We start from the raw sequence: 12,199 nt of genomic DNA on the forward strand, positions 1-12,199 counted from the left end.
CGGGTGCGGCGATGTGGGCGCGGGCGAAGGCGACGTGGCGAGCGGCGACTGGCTGGCGCGGTGGAGGTGGACGTGTCCGGCCAGACTGGACGTGTCCGGCGGCGCGGGGTGGAAGAAGGCTAGGGTTTGGACCCGAATTTTCGGAGGAGTGCACATATTTATAGGTAGAGGGAGCTAGGAAAGTCCAAATGAGGTGCAGTTTTCGGCCACGCGATCGTGATCGAATGACCTAGAGGATGGAGGGGGTTTAGATGGGTTTTGGGCCACTTTGGAGGGGTGTTGGGCTGCAACACACACGAGGCCTTTACGGTCTCTCGGTTAACCATTGGAGTATCAAACGAACTCCAAATGACACGAAACTTGACAGGCGGTCTACCAGTAGTGTACCAAGGACACTTGGCAAGTCTCGGTCCAATCCGAGAATATTTAACACCCGCACACGAAAAGAGGCAAAAGGGGGCACCGGAGGACATAGGAGTGACGGAATGCAAAACGAACAACGGGGAAAAAGCTTGGATGCATGAGACGAACATGTATGCAAATGCGATGCACATGATGACATGATATGAGATGCATGACATGGACAAAAGCAAAACGAAGACAAAACCCAACCACGAGGGAATATCATAACTTAGTGCCGAAAATGGCAAGAGTTGGAATACAAATATGGCAAGCTACATACGGGGCGTTACAACACTCCACCACTACAAAAGGATCTCGTCCCGAGATCTAGGACTGGAAAAACTCCGGATATTCGGAACGGAGGTGGTCCTCGCGTTCCCAGGTGGCTTCACGGTCGGAATGATGTGACCACTTCACTTTCAGGAATTTGATAGACTTGTTGCGAATCTTGCGCTCAGTTTCTTCAAGGATAGCAACGGGATGCTCATGATAAGACAGGTGTTCTTGGAGATCAATCTCTTCAAAGTTGATGGTGCGGTCAGGAGTCTTGGAACACTTGCGAAGCTGAGACACGTGAAACACGTCGTGCACATTTGCAAAGTTGGATGGAAGCTCAAGTTGGCGAGATCGCCTCTTTTGCCAATGATCTTGAAAGGATCCACGTATCTAAGGGCAAGCTTCCCTTTGATACCGAAGCGACGAGTACCTTTCATTTGAGAGACACGGAGGTGGACATGGTCTCCGATCTTGAAAGCCAAGTCACGATGCTTGCTATCATAGTAACTCTTCTGGCGCGATTGCACGGCTTTGAGATTTTCGCGAATGACTTTGCACATTTCTTCAGCCTCTATGATTAAGTCATTGCCAAGAATTTGGCGTTCACCAGTCTCTGACCAGTTGAGAGGAGTACGGCACTTTCTGCCATAGAGAATCTCGAATGGGGCCTTGCCCGAACTCGCTTGGAAGCTGTTATTGTAGGAGAACTCGGCATATGGAAGACAATCTTCCCACTTCATACCGAAAGAAATGACACAAGCCCTGAGCATATCTTCAAGAATTTGATTTACTCGCTCGACTTGGCCACTAGTTTGAGGATGAAAGGTTGTGTTGACGCGAATGTTGGTGCCCATAGCCTTCTGAAAAGAATCCCAGAACTTAGAGGTAAAGATGCTTCCATGATCTGAAGATATCAACTGTGGAATGCCGTGCAAAGAGACAATCCTGGAGGTATATAGCTCTGCCATGAGCTGTTGTGATAGATTCTTTGATAGGAAGAAAATGAGCCACTTTAGTGAGCTTGTCGATGGCGATGAAGATAGCATCATTGCCACGTTTGGACTTGGGAAATCCAGTCACAAATTCCATCTCAATATGGCCAAACTTCCATTCTGGAATGGCAAGAGGTTGGAGGAGACCAGATGGCCGTTGGTGTTCTGCTTTCACTCTTCTGCAGACATCACATTCATTCACGAACTATGATGTCTCTCACTGATTAGATATGGTGCAATCTATGATGTCTCTCACTGATTTACCGCTATCGTTTTGGGGTTATGCTTTAGATACAGCTGCATTCACGTTAAATAGGTCACCATCAAAATCCGTTCAGACGACACCTTATGAACTATGGTTTGGCAAGAAACCCAAGTTGTCGTTTCTTAAAGTTTGGGGCTGCGATGCTTATGTGAAAAAGCTTCAACCTGATAAGCTCGAACCCAAATCAGAGAAATGTGTCTTCATAGGATACCCAAAGAAAACTGTTGGGTACACCTTCTATCACAGATCCGAAGGCAAGATATTTGTTGCTAAGAATTGATCCTTTCTAGAGAAGGAGTTTCTCTCGAAAGAAGTGAGTGGGAGGAAAGTAGAACTTACCAACTCCCTTATTGGAAGGTAGTTCATCACAGAAATCAGTTCCAGTGGTTCCTACACTAGTAAGTGAGGAAGCTAATGATGATGATCATGAAACTTCTGATCAAGTTACTACCGAACCTCGTAGGTCAACTAGGGTAAGATCCGCACCAGAGTGGTACGGTAATCCTGTTCTGGAAGTCATGCTACTAGATCATGTCGAACCTACGAACTATGAGGAAGCGATGATGAGCCCAGATTACGCAAAATGGCTTGAGGCCATGAAATCTGAGATGGGATCCATGTATGAGAACAAAGTGTGGACTTTGGTTGACTTACCCGATGATCGGCAGGCAATAGAGAATAAATGGATCTTCAAGCAGAAGACTGACGCTGACGGTAATGTTGCTGTCTACAAAGCTCGACTTGTTGCAAAAGGTTTTCGACAAGTTCAAGGAGTTGACTACGATGAGACCTTCTCACCCGTAGCGATTCTTAAGTCCGTCCGAATCATGTTAGCAATTGCCGCATTTTATGATTATGAAATATGGCAAATGGATGTCAAAACAACATTCCTTAATGGATATCTTAAATAAGAGTTGTATATGATGCAACCAGAAGGTTTTGTCGATCCAAAAGGTGCTAACAAAGTGTGCAAGCTACAGCGATCCATTTATGGACTGGTGCAAGCCTCTCGGAGTTGGAATATACACTTTGATAGTGTGATCAAATCATATGGGTTTATACAGACTTATGGAGAAGCCTGTATTTACAAGAAAGTGAGTGGGAGCTCTGTAGCATTTCTGATATTATATGTGGATGACATATTGCTAATTGGAAATGATACTGAATTTCTGAATAGCATAAAAGTATACTTGAATAAGAATTTTTCAATGAAAGACCTCGGTGAAGCTGCTTATATATTGGGCATCAAGATCTATAGAGATAGATCAAGACGCTTAATTGGACTTTCACAGAGCACATACCTTGATAAAGTTTTGAAGAAATTCAAAATGGATCAAGCAAAGAAAGGGTTCTTGCCTGTGTTACAAGGTGTGAAGTTGAGTCAGACTCAATGCCCGACCACTGTAGAAGATAGAGAGAAAATGAAAGTCATTCCATATGCTTCAGCAATAGGTTCTATCATGTATGCAATGCTGTGTATCAGACCTGATGTGTGTCTTGCTATTAGTTTAGCATGGAGGTACCAAAGTAATCCAGGAGTGGATCACTGGACAACGGTCAAGAACATCATGATATACCTGAAAAGGACTAAGGATATGTTTCTCGTTTATGGAGGTGACAAAGAGCTCGTCGTTTACGGTTACGTCGATGCAAGCTTTGACACTGATCCGGATGACTCTAAGTCACAAACCGGATACATATTTTTATTGAATGGTGGAGCTGTCAGTTGGTGCAGTTCCAAGCAGAGCGTCGTGGCGGGATCTACATGTGAAGCGGAGTACATAACTGTTTCGGAAGCAGCAAATGAAGGAGTTCATATTCGATCTAGGTGTCATACCTAGTGCATCGGGTCCAAAGAAAATCTTTTGTGATAATACTGGTGCAATTGCCTTGGCAAAGGAATCCATATTTCACAAGAGAACCAGGCACATCAAGAGACGCTTCAATTCCATCTATGATCAATTCAAGGAGGGAGACATAGAGATTTGCAAAATACATATGGATCTGAATGTTGCAGGCCCATTGACTAAGCCTCTCTCACGAGCAAAACATGATCAGCACCAAGACTCCATGGGTGTTAGAATTATTACAATGTAATCTAGATTATTGACTCTAGTGCAAGTGGGAGACTGAAGGAAATATGACCTAGAGGCAATAATAAAGTTGTTATTTATATTTCCTTATATCATGATAAATATTTATTATTCATGCTAGAATTGTATTAACCGGAAACTTAGTACATGTGTGAATACATAGACAAACACAGTGTCACTAGTATGCCTCTACTTGACTAGCTCGTTGATGAAAGATGGTTAAGTTTCCTAACCATGGACAAAGAGTTGTCATATGATAAACGGGATCACATCATTAGAGAATGATGTGATTGACTTGACCCATCCGTTAGCTTAGCACTATGACCGTTTGGTTTATTGTTATTGCTTTCTTCATGACTTATGCATGTTCCTATGACTATGAGATTATGCAACTCCCGAATACCAGAGGAACACTTAGTGTGCTATCAAACATCACAATGTAATTGGGTGACTATAAAGATGCTCTACAGGTGTCTCCAATGGTGTTTGTTGAGTTGGCATATATCGAGATTAGGATTTGTCACTCCGTGTATCGGAGAGGTATCTCTGGGCCCTCTCGGTAATGCACATCACTATAAGCCTTGCAAGCAATATGACTAATGAGTTAGTTAAGGGATGTTGCATTACGGAATGAGTAAAGAGACTTGCCGGTAATGAGATTGAACTAGGTATTGAGATAACGGTGATCGAATCTCGGGCAAGTAACATACCGATGACAAAGGGAACAACGTATGTTGTTATGCGGTTTAACCGACAAAAATCTTCGTAGAATATGTGGGAGCCAATATGAACATCCAGGTTCCGCTATTGGTTATTGACCGGAGATGAGTCTCGGTCATGTCTACATAGTCCTCGAACCCGTTGGGTCCGCACGCTTAACGTCCGGTGACGGTCGGTATTATGAGTTTATGTGTTTTGATGTACCGAAGGTTGTTCGGAGTCCGGGATATGATCACGGAGATGACGAGGAGTCTTGAAATGGTCGAGACATAAAGATTGATATATTGGACGGCTATATTCGGACACCGGAAGTGTTCCAGGTGATTTCAGAGAAAACCCGAGTGCCGGAGGGTTACCGGAACCCCCCCCCTGGAACTAGTGGGCCTAGATGGGCCTTAGTGGAGAGAGGGGGGCTGCCAAGGCAGGCCGCGTGCCCCCTCCTCCTCGGGTTCAAATTGGACTAGGAGGGCGTGGCACCTCCCCTTTCCTTCCTCTCTCCCACTCCTTCATTCCCCCTCCTAGTAGGACTAGGAAAGGAGGAATCCTACTCCTACTAGGAGGAGGATTCCTCCCTTCCTTGGCGCGCCCTAGGGCCGACCGGCCTCCCCCCTTGCTCCTTTATATACGGGGGCAGGGGGCACCCTAGAACACACAAGTTGACATTGTTTAGCTGTGTGCGGTGCCCCCCTCCACCATAGTCCACCTCGGTCATATCGTTGCAGTGCTTAGGCGAAGCCCTGTTCCGGTAGCTTCATCATCACCGTCATCACACCGTCGTGCAGACGAAACTCTCCCTTGACACTCAGCTGGATCTAGAGTTCACGGGACGTCACCGAGCTAAACGTGTGCAGATCGCGGAGGTGCCGTACCTTTAGTGCTAGGATCGGTCGGATCGTGAAGACATTCGACTACATCAACCGAGTTGTCATAACGCTTCTGCTTATGGTCTACGAGGGTACGTGGACAACACTCTTCCCTTCTCGTTGCTATGCATCACCATGATAGATCTTGCGTGTGTTGGGGAACGTAGCAGAAATTAAAAATTTTCCTACGTGTTACCAAGATCTATCTATGGAGAGACTAGCAACGAGGGGAAGGAGAGTGCATCTACATACCCTTGTAGATCGCTAAGCGGAAGCGTTCAAGTGAACGGGGTTGATGGAGTCGTACTCGTCGTGATTCAGATCACCGATGATCCTAGTGCCGAACGGACGGCACCTCCGCGTTCAACACACGTACAGCTCGACGATGTCTCCCACGCCTTGATCCAGCAAGGAGAGAGGGAGAGGTTGAGGAAGACTCCATCCAGCAGCAGCACAACGGCGTGATGGTGATGGAGGAGCGTGGCAATCCTGCAGGGCTTCGCCAAGCACCTACGGGAGAGGAGGAGGTGTCACGGGAGGGAGGGAGGCGCCAAGGGCTCAGGTATGGATGCCCTCCCTCCCCTCCACTATATATAGGGGCAGGGGAGAGGGGGGAGGCGCAGCCTTGCCCCTTCCTCCAAGGAAGGGGTGCGGCTAAGAGGGGGGGAGGAGTCCATCCTCCCCAAGGCACCTCGGAGGTGCCTTCCCCCTTGAGGACTCTTCCCTCTAGGGTTCCCTAGGCGCATGGGCCTCTTGGGGCTGGTGCCCTTGGCCCATGTAGGCCAAGGCGCACCCCCTACAGCCCATGTGGCCCCCCGGGGCAGGTGGCCCCACCCGGTGGGCCCCCGGGACCCTTCCGATGGTCCCGGTACAATACCGATGACCCCGAAACTTGTCCCGATGGCCGAAACAGGACTTCCTATATATAAATCTTTACCTCCGGACCATTCCGGAACTCCTCGTGACGTCCGGGATCTCATCCGGGACTCCGAACAACATTCGGTAACCACATACAAGCTTCCTTTATAACCCTAGCGTCATCGAACCTTAAGTGTGTAGACCCTACGGGTTCGGGAGACATGCAGACATGACCGAGACGTTCTCCGGTCAATAACCAATAGCGGGATCTGGATACCCATGTTGGCTCCCACATGTTCCACGATGATCTCATCGGATGAACCACGATGTCAAGGACTCAATCAATCCCGTATACAATTCCCTTTGTCTAGCGGTATGGTACTTGCCCGAGATTCGATCGTCGGTATACCGATACCTTGTTCAATCTCGTTACCGGCAAGTCTCTTTACTCGTTCCGTAACACATCATCCCGTGATCAACCCCTTGGCCACATTGTGCACATTATGATGATGTCCTACCGAGTGGGCCCAGAGATACCTCTCCGTTTACACGGAGTGACAAAATCCCAATCTCGATTCGTGCCAACCCAACAGACACTTTCAGAGATACCCGTAGTGTACCTTTATAGCCACCCAGTTACGTTGTGACGTTTGGCACACCCAAAGCACTCCTACGGTATCCGGGAGTTGCACAATCTCATGGTCTAAGGAAATGATACTTGACATTAGAAAAGCTTTAGCATACGAACTAGATGATCTTGTGCTAGGCTTAGGATTGGGTCTTGTCCATCACATCATTCTCCTAATGATGTGATCCCGTTATCAACGACATCCAATGTCCATGGTCAGGAAACCGTAACCATCTATTGATTAACGAGCTAGTCAACTAGAGGCTTACTAGGGACATGGTGTTGTCTATGTATCCACACATGTATCTGAGTTTCCTATCAATACAATTCTAGCATGGATAATAAACGATTATCACGAACAAGGAAATATAATAATAATCAATTTATTATTGCCTCTAGGGCATATTTCCAACAGTCTCCCACTTGCACTAGAGTCAATAATCTAGTTCACATCGATATGTGATTAACACTCAAGGTCACATCCCCATGTGACTAACACCCAAAGAGTTTACTAGAGTCAATAATCTAGTTCACATTTACCATGTGATTAACACTCGATGAGTTCTGGGTTTGATCATGTTATGCTTGTGAGAGAGGTTATAGTCAACGGGTCTGAACCTTTCAGATCTGTGTGTGCTTTACAAATCTCTATGTCATCTCCTAGATGCAGCTACCACGTTCTATTTGGAGCTATTCCAAATAACTGTTCTACTTGGAGCTATTCTAAATTGTTGCTCCATTATACGTATCCGGTATCTCTACTCAGAGCTATCCGGATAGGTGTTAAGCTTGCATCGACGTAACCCTTTACGACGAACTCTTTTACCACCTCCATAATTGAGAAAATTCCTTAGTCCACTAGTTACTAAGGATAACTTTGACCGCTGTCCTGTGATCCATTCTTGGATCACTCTTGTACCCCTTGACTGACTCATGGTAAAGCACACTTCAGGTGTGGTACACAGCATAGCATACTGTAGTGCCTATGTCTTAAGCATAGGGGACGACCTTCGTTCCTTTCTCTCTATTCTGCCATGGTCGAGCTTTAAGTCTTAACTTCATACCTTACAACTCAGGCAAGAACTCCTTCTTTGACTGATCCATCTTGAACACCTTCAAGATCACGTCAAGGCATGTGCTCATTTGAAAGTACTATTAAGCGTTTTGATCTATCCTTATAGATCTTGATGCTCAATGTTCAAGTAGCTTAATCCAGGTTTTCCATTGAAAACACTTTCCAAATAACCCTACATGCTTTCCAGAAATTCTACGTCATTTCTGATCATTAATATGTCAACAACATATACTCATCAGAAATTCTATAGTGCTCCCACTCACTTCTTTGGAAATACAAGTTTCTCATAAACTTTGTATACACCCAAAATCTTTGATCATCATCAAAGCATACATTCCAACTCCGAGATGCTCACTCCAGTCCTCAGAAGGATTGCTGGAGCTTTGCATACTTATTAGCATATTTCAGGATAGACAAAACCTTCCGGTTGTATCACATACAACCTTTCCTCAAGAATCTCGAGGAAACTCGTTTTGACATCCATCTGCCAGATTTCATAAATACAGCTAATGCTAACATGAATCCGACGGACTTTAAGCATCGCTACGGATGAGAAAATCTCATCGTAGTCAACTCCTTGAACTTGTGAAAAAACTCTTCGCCACAAGTCGAGCTTCATGGACGGTGACATTACCGTCCACGTTCGTCTTCTTCTTAAAGATCCATTTATCTCAATGGCTTGCCGATCATCGGGCAAGTCCACCAAAGTCCATGCTTTGTTCTGATACATGGATCCTATCTCGGATTTCATGGCTTCTAACCATTTGTTGGAATTTGGGCCCACCGTCGCTTCTCCATAGCTCGTAGGTTCATTGTTGTCTAGCAACATGACCTTCAAGACAGGATTACTGTACCACTCTGAAGTAGTACGTATCCTTGTCACCCTACGAGGTACGATAGTGACTTGATCCGAAACTTCATGATCATTATCATAAGCTTCTACTTCAATTGGTGTAGGTGCCACATGAACAACTTCCTGTGCCCTGATACACACTGGTTGAAGTGATGGTTCAATAACCATATCAAGTCTCCACCATCCTCCCACTCAACTCTTTCGAGAGAAACCTTTCCTCGAGAAAGGACCCAATTCTAGAAACAATTCATATTGCTTTCGGATCTGAGACAGGAGGTATACCCAACTGTTTTGGGTGTCCTATGAAGATGCATTTTATCCGCTTTGGGTTCGAGCTTATCAATCCTGAAACTTTTCCACATAAGCGTCGCAGCCCCAAACCTTTAAGAAACGACAACTTAGGTTTCTCTAAACCATAATTCATACGGTGTCATCTCAACGGAATTACGTGGTGCCCTATTTAAAGTGAATGTGGTTGTCTCTAATGCCTAACCCATGAACGATAGTGGTAATTCGATAAGAGACATCATGGTATGCACCATATCCAATAGGGTGCAACTATGACGTTTGGACATACCATCACACTATGGTGTTCCAGGCTGTATCAGTTGTGAAACTATTTCCACAATGTCTTAATTCTGTGCCAAACTCGTAATTCAGATATTCATCTCTATGATCATATCATAGATATTTTATCCTCTTGTCACGACGATCTTTCAACTTCACCCTGAAATTACTTGAACCTTTCAATAATTCAGACTCATGATTCATCAAGTAAATGTACTCAACATCCACTCAAATTATCTGTGAAGTAAGAACACAATATCCACTACATGCCTCAGCACTCATTGGACTGTACACATCAAAATGTATTACTTCCAACAAGTTGCTATCTTGTTCCATCTTACTGAAAACGAGGCTTTTCAGTCATCTTGCCCGCGTGGTATGATTTGCATGTCCCAAGTGATTCAAAATCAAGTGAGTCAAAACGGTCCATTTGCATGGAGTTTCTTCATGCATATACACCAATAGACATGGTTCGCATGTCTCAAACTTTTCAAAAACGAGTGAGCCCAAAGATCCATCAATATGGAGCTTCTTCATGCGTTTTATACCGATATGACTTACGTGGCAGTGCCACAAGTAGGTGGTACTATCATTACTATCTTTTGGCATGAACATGTGTATCACTACGATCGAGATTTAATAAACCATTCATTTTAGGTGTAAGACCATTGAAGGTATTATTCAAATAAACAGAGTAACCATTATTCTCCATAAATGAATAACCGTATTGCGATAGACGTAATCCAATCATGTCTATGCTCAACGCAAACACCAAATAACAATTATTTAGGTTTAACACCAATCTCTTTGGTAGAGGGAGCGTGTGATGCTTGATCATATCAAGCTTGGAAAAACTTCCAACACATATCGTCAGCTCACCTTTAGCTAGTCTCCGTTTATTCCGTAGCCTTTTGTTTCGAGTTACTAACACTTAGCAACCGAACCGGTATCCAATACCCTGGTGCTACTAGGAGTACTATCAAAGTACACATTAACACAATGTATATCCAATATACTTCTATCGACCTTGCCAGCCTTCTTATCTACCAAGTATCTAGGGTAATTCTGCTCTAGTGGTTGTTCCCCTTATTACAGAAGCACTTAGTCTCGGGTTTGGGTTTTACCTTGGGTTTCTTCACTAGAGCAGCAGCTGATTTGCCGTTTCATGAAGTATCCCTTCTTGCCCTTGCCCTTCTTGAAACTAGTGGTTTCACCAACCATCAACAATTGATGCTCCTTCTTGATTTCTACTTTCGCGGTGTCAAACATCGCGAATACCTCAAGGATCATCATATCTATCCCTGATATGTTATAGTTCATCACGAAGCTCTAACAGCTTGGTGGCAATGACTTTGGAGAACCATCACTGTCTTATCTGGAAGATCAACTCCCACTCAATTCAAATGATTGTTGTACTCAGACAATCTGAGCACAAGCTCAACAATTGAGCTTTTCTCCTTAGTTTGCAGGTTAAGAAAGTCATCGGAGGTCTTATACCTCTTGACATGGGCACGAGCCTGAAATCCCAATTTCAGCCCTCAAAACATCTCATATGTTTCGCGGCGTTTCAAAAATGTCTTTGGTGCCTCAACTCTAAACCGTTTAACTGAACTATCACGTAGTTATCAAAACGTGTATGTCAGATGTTCGCAACAGACAACGTTCGAGGTTCAGCACACTGAGCGGTGCATTAAGGACATAAGCCTTCTATGAAGCAATGAGGACAATCCTCAGTTTACGGACCTAGTCCGCATAATTGCTACTATCAACTTTCAACTAATTTTTCTCTAGGAACATATCTAAACAGTAGAACTATAGCGTGAGCTACGACATAATTTGCAAAATCCTTTTGACTATGTTCAGGATAATTAAGTTCATCTTATGAACTCCCACTCAGATAGACATCCCTCTAGTCATCTAAGTGATTACATGATCCGAGTCAAACTAGGCCGTGTCCGATCATCACGTGAGACGGACTAGTCATCATCGGTGAACATCTTCATGTTGATCATATCTTCTATACGACTCATGCTCGACCTTTCGGTCTCCGTGTTCCGAGGCCATGTCTGTACATGCTAGGCTCGTCAAGTTAACCCTAAGTGTTTCGCGTGTGTAAATCTGTCTTACACCCGTTGTATGTGAACGTTAGAATCTAACACCCGATCATCACGTGGTGCTTCGAAACACGAACTGTCGCAACGGTGCACAGTTAGGGGAGAACACTTCTTGAAATTGTTGTAAGGGATCATCTTATTTACTACCGTCGTTCTAAGCAAATAAGATGTATAAACATGATAAACATCACATGCAATCAAATAGTGACATGATATGGCCATCATCACTTTGCTCCTTTTGATCTCCATCTTCGGGGCTCCATGATCATCATCGTCACCGGCATGACACCATGATCTCCATCATCATGATCTCCATCATCGTGTCTTCATGAAGTTTCCTTGCCAACTATTACTTCTACTACTATGGCTAACGGTTAGCAATAAAGTAAAGTAATTACATGACGTTTAAGTTGACACGCGGGTCACAAATAAATTAAGACAACTCCTATGGCTCCTGCCGGTTGTCATACTCATCGACATGCAAGTCGTGATT

Source organism: Triticum aestivum, chromosome 3A (assembly GCF_018294505.1).
Source record: "Triticum aestivum cultivar Chinese Spring chromosome 3A, IWGSC CS RefSeq v2.1, whole genome shotgun sequence".
NCBI classification, from domain to species: Eukaryota; Viridiplantae; Streptophyta; class Magnoliopsida; order Poales; family Poaceae; genus Triticum; species Triticum aestivum.